This window comes from Phyllobates terribilis, unplaced genomic scaffold (assembly GCF_046119375.1).
Source record: "Phyllobates terribilis strain yellow unplaced genomic scaffold, ASM4611937v1 Scaffold_3099__1_contigs__length_90560, whole genome shotgun sequence".
NCBI lineage: Eukaryota > Metazoa > Chordata > Amphibia > Anura > Dendrobatidae > Phyllobates > Phyllobates terribilis.
In genome coordinates, this window is record NW_027365853.1 from 38,179 (window position 1) to 51,128 (window position 12,950).

The following is a 12,950-nucleotide window of genomic DNA, read 5'->3' on the forward strand; positions in this document are numbered from 1 at the left end:
GTCATTTACAATGATTCTGATTAACTCCAGAGAAAGTGTCGCTGATCTAGGAGGATTTTCCTGACATTTTCTGGCCTGTAAACAGCTGACAACACAGCAAAGGATCTCGCTGTGGAAAGTTGTCAGTCAGGAGAAGGTACAAAGACATTTCCCAGGCATCAGATCCACCATGGACACTGAAGACGGCATCAAGAAGAGACCTAAATGTGGTACAAGAGTGACATTACCGAGAACTGGACGTCCCAGAAATATGAATGAAAAGACAAGAAAATTGGTGCTGGAAGCCGACAACAGCATTAAAGCGCACCTGTCAGCAGGATTGCGCTTAGTAAACCACATACACTGTCAGGTGGGCGCCGTTACTCTGAGTAAAATGATACCTTTGTTGATGAAATCCGTCCTGCGGTTCTTCTATTTTAATTTCTGCCGTAATGATATGCATGTGATCTGCTTCTGTATTCATGTATGCCCATCGGTGCCTTGTGACTGGTCACTGTGCTTTCAGTCACCTGCCTACTATTTTACATACTGTGTAATTTGTGCATCATATTGAAATTCTACATTCCCCAAGATGGCCGCCGCGGCCACCAGCGCATGCGCAGTAGCATTTTTCGTTTGCCGAGAGATACCACTGCGCATGTGCGAAGATGGAAGCCTTTTCTTACAAAGAAAAACATCCAGGCCGGCAAAGTTCTGCCAAAGCCTTCATCACGTCGTCCAGAAGCAGAAAACGTCTGATGAGACCGAGGGGGAAACGTTGTGTCCAAAAGGCACGAAGCAGAGATCGCTCATCGTCAGAAGACCATCATCCCAACAGTGAGGCATGGTGGGGGCAGTATTGGGCTCTGGGGCTGGTTTTCAGCACCTGGAACTGTGGCTTTAGCCAAGGGGGAGGGAACTATAGACAATTTTACATCAGAACAATCAGGGTTTCTACTAAAAAGCAGAAGATGAATTTAATTTTCCACCTAAAAAGCTTTCTGATTATTCCTCACTGGATTTGTACAGATTATGGCGACATTAAGAGTCATATTGGGACTTTTTCCCCCTTTACACATGAGAAAGACCCAATGTATATATGTGTAATGTACAGCCATAGGTCAGGCGTGATTACACCGTGATTATAGTGGAGGGCTGTGGCGAGACAATTACACCAGTGACAAATGAAATGTTTATTATTAGTTACAACAGAGAGTAAATTAGGCCATCCTGGCCCCGCCCACATGTGTAATAACAAGTACAGGAAGATCCTCAATATAATGCCCTCCCTATAAGTCACATATCCACCCACATAACATATAGAAATAATGAGAAATAAGTATGATAGGCGTGATATACATCATAGAATAACCCTGCATAGTGCCACCTGCTGGTCAGTCCTCATAACAGCTCCACACCTCCACCTGCTGGTCAGTCCACATAACAGCTCCACACCTCCACCTGGTGGACAGTCCACATAACAGCTCCACAACTCCACCTCCTGATCAGTACTCCCAGCTCCACACCTCCACCTGGTGGACAGTCCACATAACAGCTCCACACCTCCACCTGGTGGTCAGTCCACATAACAGCTCCACACCTCCACCTGGTGGTCAGTTCACATAACAGCTCCACACCTCCACCTGATGGTCAGTCCACATAACAGCTCCACACCTCCACCTGGTGGTCAGTCCACATAACAGCTCCACACCTCCACCTGCTGATCAGTCCACATAACAGCTCCACACCTCCACCTGCTGGTCAGTCCACATAACATCTCCACACCTCCACCTGGTGGTCAGTCCACATAACAGCTCCACACCTCCACCTGGTGGTCAGTCCACATAACAGCTCCACACCTCCACCTCCTGATCAGTACTCCCAGCTCCACACCTCCACCTGGTGGTCAGTCCACATAACATCTCCACACCTCCACCTGGTGGTCAGTCCACATAACAGCTCCACACCTCCACCTCCTGATCAGTACTCCCAGCTCCGCACCTCCACCTGGTGGTCAGTCCACATAACATCTCCACACCTCCACCTGGTGGTCAGTCCACATAACAGCTCCACACCTCCACCTGGTGGTCAGTCCACATAACAGCTTCACACCTCCACCTGGTGGACAGTCCACATAACAGCTCCGCACCTCCACCTGGTGGACAGTCCACATAACCGCTCCACACCTCCACATGCTGATCAGTCCACATAACAGCTCCACACCTCCACCTGGTGGTCAGTCCACATAACATCTCCATACCTCCACCTGCTGGTCAGTCCACATAACAGCCCACACCTCCACCTGGTGGTCAGTCCACATGACAGCTCCACACCTCCACCTGGTGGTCAGTCCACATAACATCTCCACACCTCCACCTGGTGGTCAGTCCACATAACATCTCCACACCTCCACCTGGTGGTCAGTCCACATAACAGCTCCATACCTCCACCTCCTGGTCAGTCCACATAACAGCTCCACACCTCCACCTGGTGGTCAGTCCACATAACAGCTCCACACCTCCACCTGGTGGTCAGTCCACATAACAGCTCCACACCTCCACCTGATGGTCAGTCCACATAACAACCCACACCTCCACCTGGTGGTCAGTCCACATAACAGCTCCGCACCTCCACCTGGTCGTCAGTCCTCATAACAGCTCCATACCTCCACCTCCTGGTCAGTCCACATAACAGCTCCACACCTCCACCTGGTGGTCAGTCCACATAACATCTCCACACCTCCACCTGCTGATCAGTCCACATAACAGCTCCACACCTCCACCTGGTGGTCAGTCTACATAACAGCCCACACCTCCACCTGGTGGACAGTCCACATAACAGCTGCACACCTACACATAACATCTCCACACCTCCACCTGGTGGTCAATCTACATAACAGCCCACACCTCCACCTGGTGGACAGTCCACATAACAGCCCACACCTCCACCTGATGGTCAGTCCACATAACAGCCCACACCTCCACCTGCTGATCAGTCCACATAACAGCTCCATACCTCCACCTGCTGGTCAGTCCACATAACAGCTCCGCACCACCTGGTGGACAGTCCACATAACAGCTGCACACCTACACATAACATCTCCACACCTCCACCTGGTGGTCAGTCCACATAACAGCCCACACCTCCACCTGGTGGTCAGTCCACATAACAGCTCCATACCTCCACCTCCTGGTCAGTCCACATAACAGCTCCACACCTCCACCTGGTGGTCAGTCCACATAACAGCTGCACACCTACACATAACAGCTCCACACCTCCACCTGGTGGTCAGTCTACATAACAGCTCCACACCTCCACGTGCTGATCAGTCTACATAACAGCTCCACACCGCCACCTGCTGATCAGTCTACATAACAGCTCCACACCTCCACGTGCTGATCAGTCTACATAACAGCTCCACACCTCCACCTGGTGGTCAGTCCTCATAACAGCTCCACACCTCCACCTGGTGGTCAGTACACATAACAGCTCCACACCTCCACCTGGTGGTCAGTCCTCATAACAGCTCCACACCTCCACCTGGTGGTCAGTCCACATAACAGCTCCATACCTCCACCTGCTGGTCAGTCCACATAACAGCTCCACACCTCCACCTGCTGATCTGTCCACATAACAGCTCCACACCTCCACCTGGTGGACAGTCCACATAACAGCCCACACCTCCACCTGGTGGACAGTCCACATAACAGCTCCATACCTCCACCTGGTGGACAGTCCACATAACAGCCCACACCTCCACCTGGTGGACAGTCCACATAACAGCCCACACCTCCACCTGGTGGACAGTCCACATAACAGCTCCACACCTCCACCTGCTGATCTGTCCACATAACAGCTCCACACCTCCACCTGGTGGACAGTCCACATAACAGCTCCACACCTCCACCTCCTGATCAGTACTCCCAGCTCCACACCTCCACCTGGTGGTCAGTCCACATAACAGCTCCACACCTCCACCTGGTGGTCAGTCCACATAACAACCCACACCTCCACCTGGTGGTCAGTCCACATAACAGCTCCATACCTCCACCTGCTGGTCAGTCCACATAACAGCTCCGCACCACCTGGTGGACAGTCCACATAACAGCTCCACACCTCCACCTGGTGGTCAGTCCACATAACAGCTGCACACCTACACATAACAGCTCCACACCTCCACCTGGTGGTCAGTCCACATAACAGCTCCATACCTCCACTTGCTGATCATTCTACATAACAACCTACACCTCCACCTGCTGGTCAGTCCACATAACAGCTCCACACCTCCACGTGCTGATCAGTCTACATAACAGCTCCACACCTCCACCTGGTGGTCAGTCCACATAACAGCTCCACACCTCCACCTCGTGGTCAGTCCACATAACAGCTCCACACCTCCACCTGGTGGTCAGTCCTCATAACAGCTCCACACCTCCACCTGGTGGTCAGTCCACATAACAGCTCCATACCTCCACCTGGTGGTCAGTCCTCATAACAGCCCACACCTCCACCTGGTGGTCAGTCCACATAACAACCCACACCTCCACCTGGTGGTCAGTCCACATAACAGCTCCACACCTCCACCTGGTGGTCAGTCCACATAACAGCTCCATACCTCCACCTGCTGGTCAGTCCTCATAACAGCCCACACCTCCACCTGGTGGTCAGTCCACATAACAGCTCCACACCTCCACCTGGTGGTCAGTCCACATAACAGCTGCACACCTACACATAACAGCTCCACACCTCCACCTGGTGGTCAGTCCACATAACAGCTGCACACCTACACATAACATCCCCACACCTCCACCTGGTGGTCAGTCCACATAACAGCTGCACGCCTACATATAACATCTCCACACCTCCACCTGGTGGTCAGTCCACATAACAGCTCCATCCCTCGCATCCTTCACAGGGGTCTCAGGCCGGTGGCACTAAGATATCATAGTCTGCAGGACAGATCCTTGCACATGATGATACAACTTGTGCTGGAGACAGATCCCTGCACCTAATGATGGAGCTTGTGCTGGAGACAGATCCCTGCACCTAATGATGGAGCTTGTGCTGGAGACAGATCCCTGCACCTGATGATGGAGCTTGTGCTGGAGACTGATCTCTGCACCTGATGATGGAGCTTGTGCTGGAGACAGATCTCTGCACCTGATGATGGAGCTTGTGCTGGAGACAGATCCCTGCACCTGATGATGGAGCTTGTGCTGGAGACAGATCCCTGCACCTGATGATGGAGCTTGTGCTGGAGACAGATCCCTGCACCTGATGATTGAGCTTGTGCTGGAGACAGATCCCTGCACCTGATGATGGAGCTTGTGCTGGTGACTGATTTCTGCACCTGATGATGGAGCTTGTGCTGGTGACTGATTTCTGCACCTGATGATGGAGCTTGTGCTGGAGACTGATTTCTGCACCGGATGATGGAGCTTGTGCTGGAGACAGATCCCTGCACCGGATGATGGAGCTTGTGCTGGAGAAAGATCCCTGCACCTGATGATGGAGCTTGTGCTGGAGACAAATCCCTGCACCTGATGATGGAGCTTGTGCTGGAGACAGATCCCTGCACCTTGTGATGGAGCTTGTGCTGGAGACAGATCCCTGCACCTGATGTTGGAGCTTGTGCTGGAGACAGATCCCTGCACCTGATGATTGAGCTTGTGCTGGTGACTGATTTCTGCACCTGATGATGGAGCTTGTGCTGGAGACAGATCCCTGCACCTGATGATGGAGTTTGTGCTGGAAACAGATCCCTGCACCTGATGATGGAGCTTGTTCTGGAGACAGATCTCTGCACCTGATGACGGAGCTTGTGCTGGAGATGGATCCCTGCACCTGATGATGGAGTTTGTGCTGGAGACAGATCTCTGCACCTGATGACGGAGCTTGTGCTGAAGATGGATCCCTGCACCTGATGATGGAGCTTGTTCTGGAGACAGATCCCTGCACCTGATGACGGAGCTTGTGCTGGAGATGGATCCCTGCACCTGATGATGGAGTTTGTGCTGGAGACAGATCCCTGCACCTGATGATGGAGCTTGTTCTGGAGACAGATCCCTGCACCTGATGACAGAGCTTGTGCTGGAGATGGATCCCTGCACCTGATGATGGAGCTTGTGCTGGAGACTGATTTATGCAGCTGATGATGGAGCTTGTGCTGGTGACTGATTTCTGCACCAGATGATGGAGCTTGTGCTGGTGACTGATTTCTGCACCTGATGATGGAGCTTGTGCTGGAGACGGATCCCTGCACCTGATGATGGAGCTTGTGCTGGAGATAGATCCCTGCACCTGATGATGGAGCTTGTGCTGGAGACGGATCCCTGCACCAGATGATGGAGCTTGTGCTGGAGATGGATCTCTGCACCTGATGATGGAGCTTGTGCTGGAGACAGATCCCTGCACCTGATTATGGAGATTATGCTGGAGACGGATCCCTGCACCTGATGATGGAGCTTGTGCTGCATACGGATCCCAGCACCTGATGATGGAGCTTGTGCTGGAGACGGATCTCTGCACCAGATGATGGAGCTTGTGCTGGAGACAGATCCCTGCACCTGATGATGGAGCTTGTGTTGAAGACGGATTTCTGCACCAGATGATGGAGCTTGTGCTGGAGACAGATCCCTGCACCTGATGATGGAGCTTGTGTTGAAGACGGATCTCTGCACCTGATGTTGAAGCTTGTGCTGGAGACAGATCCCTGCACCTGATGATGGAGCTTGTGCTGGAGAGAGATCCCTGCACCTGATGATGAAGCTTGTGCTGGAGAGAGATCCCTGCACCTGATGATGGAGCTTGTGCTGGAGACAGATCCCTGCACCTGATGATGGAGATTGTGCTGGAGACAGATCCCTGCACCTGATGATGGAGCTTGTGCTGGAGAGAGATCCCCGCACCTGATGATGGAGCTTGTTCTGGAGACAGATCCCTGCACCTGATGATGGAGCTTGTTCTGGAGACTGATCTCTGCACCTGATGATGGAGCTTGTGCTGGTGACTGATTTCTGCACCTGATGATGGAGCTTGTGCTGGAGACAGATCCCTGCACCTGATGATGGAGCTTGTGCTGGAGACAGATCCCTGCACCTGATGATGGAGCTTGTGCTGGAAACAGATCCCTGCACCTGATGATGGAGCTTGTTCTCGAGACAGATCCCTGCACCTGATGACGGAGCTTGTGCTGGAGATGGATCCCTGCACCTGATGATTGAGCTTGAGCTGGAGATGGATCTCTGCACCTGATGATGGAGCTTGTGCTGGAGACTGATTTCTGCACTTGATGGAGCTTGTGCTGGAGACTGATCCCTGCACCTGATGAGGGAGCTTGTGCTGGAGACAGATCCCTGCACCTGATGATGGAGTTTGTGCTGGAGACAGATCTCTGCACCTGATGATGGAGCTTGTGCTGTAGACTGATTTCTGCAGCTGATGATGGAGCTTGTGCTGGTGACTGATTTCTGCACCAGATGATGGAGCTTGTGCTGGTGACTGATTTCTACACCTGATGATGGAGCTTGTGCTGGAGACAGATCTCTGCACCAGATGATGGAGCTTGTGCTGGAGATTGATCTCTGCACCAGATGATGGAGCTTGTGCTGGAGACAGATTCCTGCACCTGACGATGGAGCTTGTGCTGGAGATGGATCTCTGCACCAGATGATGGAGCTTGAGCTGGAGACTTATCTCTGCACCTGATGATGGAGCTTGTGCTGGAGACGGATCTCTGCACCTGATGATGGAGCTTGTGCTGGTGACTGATCTCTGCACCAGATGATGGAGCTTGTGCTGGAGACTGATCTCTGCACCTGATGATGGAGCTTGTGTTGAAGACAGATCTCTGCACCTGATGATGGAGCTTGTGCTGGTGTCTGATTTCTGCACCTGATGATGGAGCTTGTGCTGGTGACTGATTTCTGCACCGGATGATGGAGCTTGTGCTGGTGACTGATTTCTGCACCTGATGATGGAGCTTGTGCTGGAGACAGAGCCCTGCACCTGATGATGGAGCTTGTGCTGGAGGCGGATCCCTGCACCTGATGATGGAGCTTGTGCTGGAGACTGATCCCTGCACCTGATGATGGAGCTTGTGCTGGTGACTGATTTCTGCACCTGATGATGGAGCTTGTGCTGGTGACTGATTTCTGCACCTGATGATGGAGCTTGTGCTGGAGACAGATCCCTCCACCCGATGATGAAGCTTGTGCTGGAGACAGATCCCGGCACCGGATGATGGAACTTGTGCTGGAGATGGCTCCCTGCACCTGATGATGGAGCTTGTGCTGGAGATGGATCCCTACACCCAATGATGGAGCTTGTGCTAGAGACAGATCCCTGCACCTGATGATGGAGCTTGTGCTGGAGGCCGATCCCTGCACCTGATGATGGAGCTTGTGCTGGAGACAGATCTCTGCACCTGATGATGGAGCTTGTGCTGGAGGCGGATCCCTGCACCTGATGATGGAGCTTGTGCTGGAGACGGATCCCTGCACCTGATGATGGAGCTTGTGCTGGAGACGGATCCCTGCACCAGATGATGGAGCTTGTGCTGGTGTCTGATTTCTGCACCTGATGATGGAGCTTGTGCTGGTGTCTGATTTCTGCACCTGATGATGGAGCTTGTGCTGGTGACTGATTTCTGCACCTGATGATGGAGCTTTTGCTAGTGACTGATTTCTGCACCTGATGTTGGAGCTTGTGCGGGAGACAGATCCCTGCACCTGATGATGGAGCTTGTGCTGGAGACAGATCCCTGCACCTGATGATGGAGCTTGTGCTGGAGACAGATCTCTGCACCTGATGATGGAGCTTGTGCTGGAGGCAGATCTCTGCACCTGATGATGGAGCTTGTGCTGGAGGCAGATCCCTGCACCTGATGATGGAGCTTGTGCTGGAGGCGGATCCCTGCACCTGATGATGGAGCTTGTGCTGGAGACGGATCCCTGCACCTGATGATGGAGCTTGTGCTGGAGACGGATCCCTGCACCTGATGATGGAGCTTGTGCTGGAGACGGATCTCTGCACCGGATGATGGAGCTTGTGCTGGTGACTGATTTCTGCACCTGATGATGGAGCTTGTGCTGGTGACTGATTTCTGCACCTGATGATGGAGCTTTTGCTAGTGACTGATTTCTGCACCTGATGTTGGAGCTTGTGCGGGAGACAGATCCCTGCACCTGATGATGGAGCTTGTGCTGGAGACAGATCCCTGCACCTGATGATGGAGCTTGTGCTGGAGACAGATCTCTGCACCTGATGATGGAGCTTGTGCTGGAGGCAGATCTCTGCACCTGATGATGGAGCTTGTGCTGGAGGCAGATCCCTGCACCTGATGATGGAGCTTGTGCTGGAGACAGATCCCTGCACCAGATGATGGAGCTTGTGCTGTAGACTGATCCCTGCACCTGATGATGGAGCTTGTGCTGGTGACTGATTTCTGCACCTGATGATGAAGCTTGTGCTGGTGACTGATTTCTGCACCTGATGATGGAGCTTGTGCTGGAGACAGATCCCTGCACCTGATGATGGAGCTTGTGCTGGAGACGGATCCCTGCACATGATGATGGAGCTTGTGCTGGAGACGGATCCCTGCACCTGATGATGGAGCTTGTGCTGGAGACGGATCCCTGCACCTGATGATGGAGCTTGTGCTGGTGACTGATTTCTGCACCAGATGATGGAGCTTGTGCTGGTGACTGATTTCTGCACCTGATGATGGAGCTTGTGCTGGTGACTGATTTTTGAACCTGATGATGGAGCTTGTGCTGGAGACAGATTCCTGCACCTGATGATGGAGCTTGTGCTGGTGACTGATTTCTGCACCTGATGATGGAGCTTGTGCTGGAGACAGATCTCTGCACCTGATGATGGAGCTTGTGCTGGAGACAGATCTCTGCACCTGATGATGGAGCTTGTGCTGGAGACAGATCTCTGCACCTGATGATGGAGCTTGTGCTGGAGACAGATCTCTGCACCTGATGATGGAGCTTGTGCTGGAGACAGATCTCTGCACCTGATGATGGAGCTTGTGCTGGAGACAGATCTCTGCACCTGATGATGGAGCTTGTGCTGGAGACAGATCTCTGCACCTGATGATGGAGCTTGTGCTGGTGACTGATTTCTGCACCTGATGATGGAACTTGTGCTGGTGACTGATTTCTGCACCTGATGATGGAGCTTGTGCTCGTGACTGATTTCTGCACCTGATGATGGAGCTTGTGCTGGTGACTGATTTCTGCACCTGATGATGGAGCTTGTGCTGGTGACTGATTTCTGCACCTGATGATGGAGCTTGTGCTGGAGACTGATCTTTGCACCTGATGATGTAGCTAGTGCTGGTGTCTGATTTCGGCACCTGATGATGGAACTTGTGCTGGTGTCTGATTTCTGCATCTGATGATGAAGCTTGTGCTGGTGACTGATTTCTGCACCTGATGATGGAGCTTGTGCTGGTGACTGATTTCTGCACCTGATGATGGAGCTTGTGCTGGTGACTGATTTCTGCACCTGATGATGGAGCTTGTGCTGGTGACTGATTTCTGCACCTGATGATGGAGCTTGTGCTGGAGACAGATCTCTGCACCTGGTGATGGAGTTTGTGCTGGTGACTGATTTCTGCACCTGATGATGGAGCTTGTGCTGGAGACTGATCCCTGCACCTGATGATGGAGCTTGTGCTGGAGACCGATCCCTGCACTCAATGATGGAGCTTGTGCTGGAGACAGATTTTTGCACCTGATGATGGAGCTGGTGCTGGTGACTGATCTCTGCACCGGATGATGGAGCTTGTGCTGGTGACTGATTTCTGCACTGGATGATGGAGCTTGTGCTGGAGACGGATCCCTGCACCTGATGATGGAGCTTGTGCTGGTGACTGATTTCTGCACCTGATGATGGAGCTTGTGCTGGAGACAGATCCCTGCACCTGATGATGGAGCTTGTGCTGGAGATGGATCCCTGCACCTGATGATGGAGCTTGTGCTGGTGACTAATCTCTGCACCTGATGATGGAGCTTGTGCTGGAGACAGATCCCTGCACCTGATGATGGAACTTGTGCTGGTGACTGATTTCTGCACCTGATGATGGAGCTTGTGCTGGTGACTGATTTCTGCACCGGATGATGGAGCATGTGCTGGAGACGGATCCCTGCACCTGATGATGGAGCTTGTGCTGGTGACTGATTTCTGCACCTGATGATGGAGCTTGTGCTGGAGACAGATCCCTGCACCTAATGATGGAGCTTGTGCTGGAGACAGATCCCTGCACCTAATGATGGAGCTTGTGCTGGAGACAGATCCCTGCACCTGATGATGGAGCTTGTGCTGGAGACTGATCTCTGCACCTGATGATGGAGCTTGTGCTGGAGACAGATCTCTGCACCTGATGATGGAGCTTGTGCTGGAGACAGATCCCTGCACCTGATGATGGAGCTTGTGCTGGAGACAGATCCCTGCACCTGATGATGGAGCTTGTGCTGGAGACAGATCCCTGCACCTGATGATTGAGCTTGTGCTGGAGACAGATCCCTGCACCTGATGATGGAGCTTGTGCTGGTGACTGATTTCTGCACCTGATGATGGAGCTTGTGCTGGTGACTGATTTCTGCACCTGATGATGGAGCTTGTGCTGGAGACTGATTTCTGCACCGGATGATGGAGCTTGTGCTGGAGACAGATCCCTGCACCGGATGATGGAGCTTGTGCTGGAGAAAGATCCCTGCACCTGATGATGGAGCTTGTGCTGGAGACAGATCCCTGCACCTGATGATGGAGCTTGTGCTGGAGACAGATCCCTGCACCTGATGATGGAGCTTGTGCTGGAGACAGATCCCTGCACCTGATGTTGGAGCTTGTGCTGGAGACAGATCCCTGCACCTGATGATTGAGCTTGTGCTGGTGACTGATTTCTGCACCTGATGATGGAGCTTGTGCTGGTGACTGATTTCTGCACCTGATGATGGAGCTTGTGCTGGAGATGGATCCCTGCTCCTGATGATGGAGTTTGTGCTGGAGACAGATCTCTGCACCTGATGATGGAGCTTGTGCTGGAGACTGATTTATGCAGCTGATGATGGAGCTTGTGCTGGTGACTGATTTCTGCACCTGATGATGGAGCTTGTGCTGGAGACAGATCCCTGCACCTGATCATGGAGCTTGTGCTGGAGACAGATCCCTGCACCTGATGATGGAGCTTGTGCTGGAGACTGATCCCTGCACCTGATGATGGAGCTTGTGCTGAAGATGGATCCCTACACCCGATGATGGAGCTTGTGCTGGAGATGGATCCCTGCACTGGATGATGGAGCTTGTGCTGAAGACTGGTTTCTGCACCTGATGATGGAGCTTGTGCTGGAGACAGATCCCTGCACCTGATGATGGAGCTTGTGCTGGAGACAGATCCCTGCACCTGATGATGGAGCTTGTGCTGGAGACAGATCCCTGCACCTGATGATGGAGCTTGTGCTGGTGACTGATTTCTGCCCCTGATGATGGAGCTTGTGCTGGAGACTGATTTCTGCACCGGTTGATGGAGCTTGTGCTGGAGACAGATCCCTGCACCTGATGATGGAGCTTGTGCTGGAGACAGATCCCTGCACCTGATGTTGGAGCATGTGCTGGAGACAGATCCCTGCACCTGATGATTGAGCTTGTGCTGGAGACAGATCCCTGCACCTGATAATGGAGCTTGTGCTGGTGACTGATTTCTGCACCTGATGATGGAGCTTGTGCTGGTGACTGATTTCTGCACCTGATGATGGAGCTTGTGCTGGAGACTAATTTCTGCACCTGATGGAGCTTGTGCTGGAGACCGATCCCTGCACCTGATGGAGCTTGTGCTGGAGACCGATCCCTGCATCTGATGATGGAGCTTGTGCTGGAGACTGATCTCTGCACCTGATGATGGAGCTTGTGCTGGTGACAGATCCCTGCACCTGATGATGGAGCTTGTGCTGGAGACAGAT

At 52.7% G+C, this 12,950-nt stretch overlaps 1 long non-coding RNA gene across 1 annotated transcript; it reads right to left on the minus strand.

The window, feature by feature from the left end:
* Positions 1 to 1,222: 1,222 nt before the first annotated feature.
* On the minus strand, positions 1,223 to 5,424 carry LOC141247535 (uncharacterized). Its single transcript, XR_012310985.1, has 3 exons — positions 4,102 to 5,424; positions 2,682 to 4,064; positions 1,223 to 2,607 (listed from the first exon to the last, which is right to left on the minus strand). It is a non-coding gene; the product is annotated as an uncharacterized lncRNA (long non-coding RNA).
* Positions 5,425 to 12,950: the final 7,526 nt, after the last annotated feature.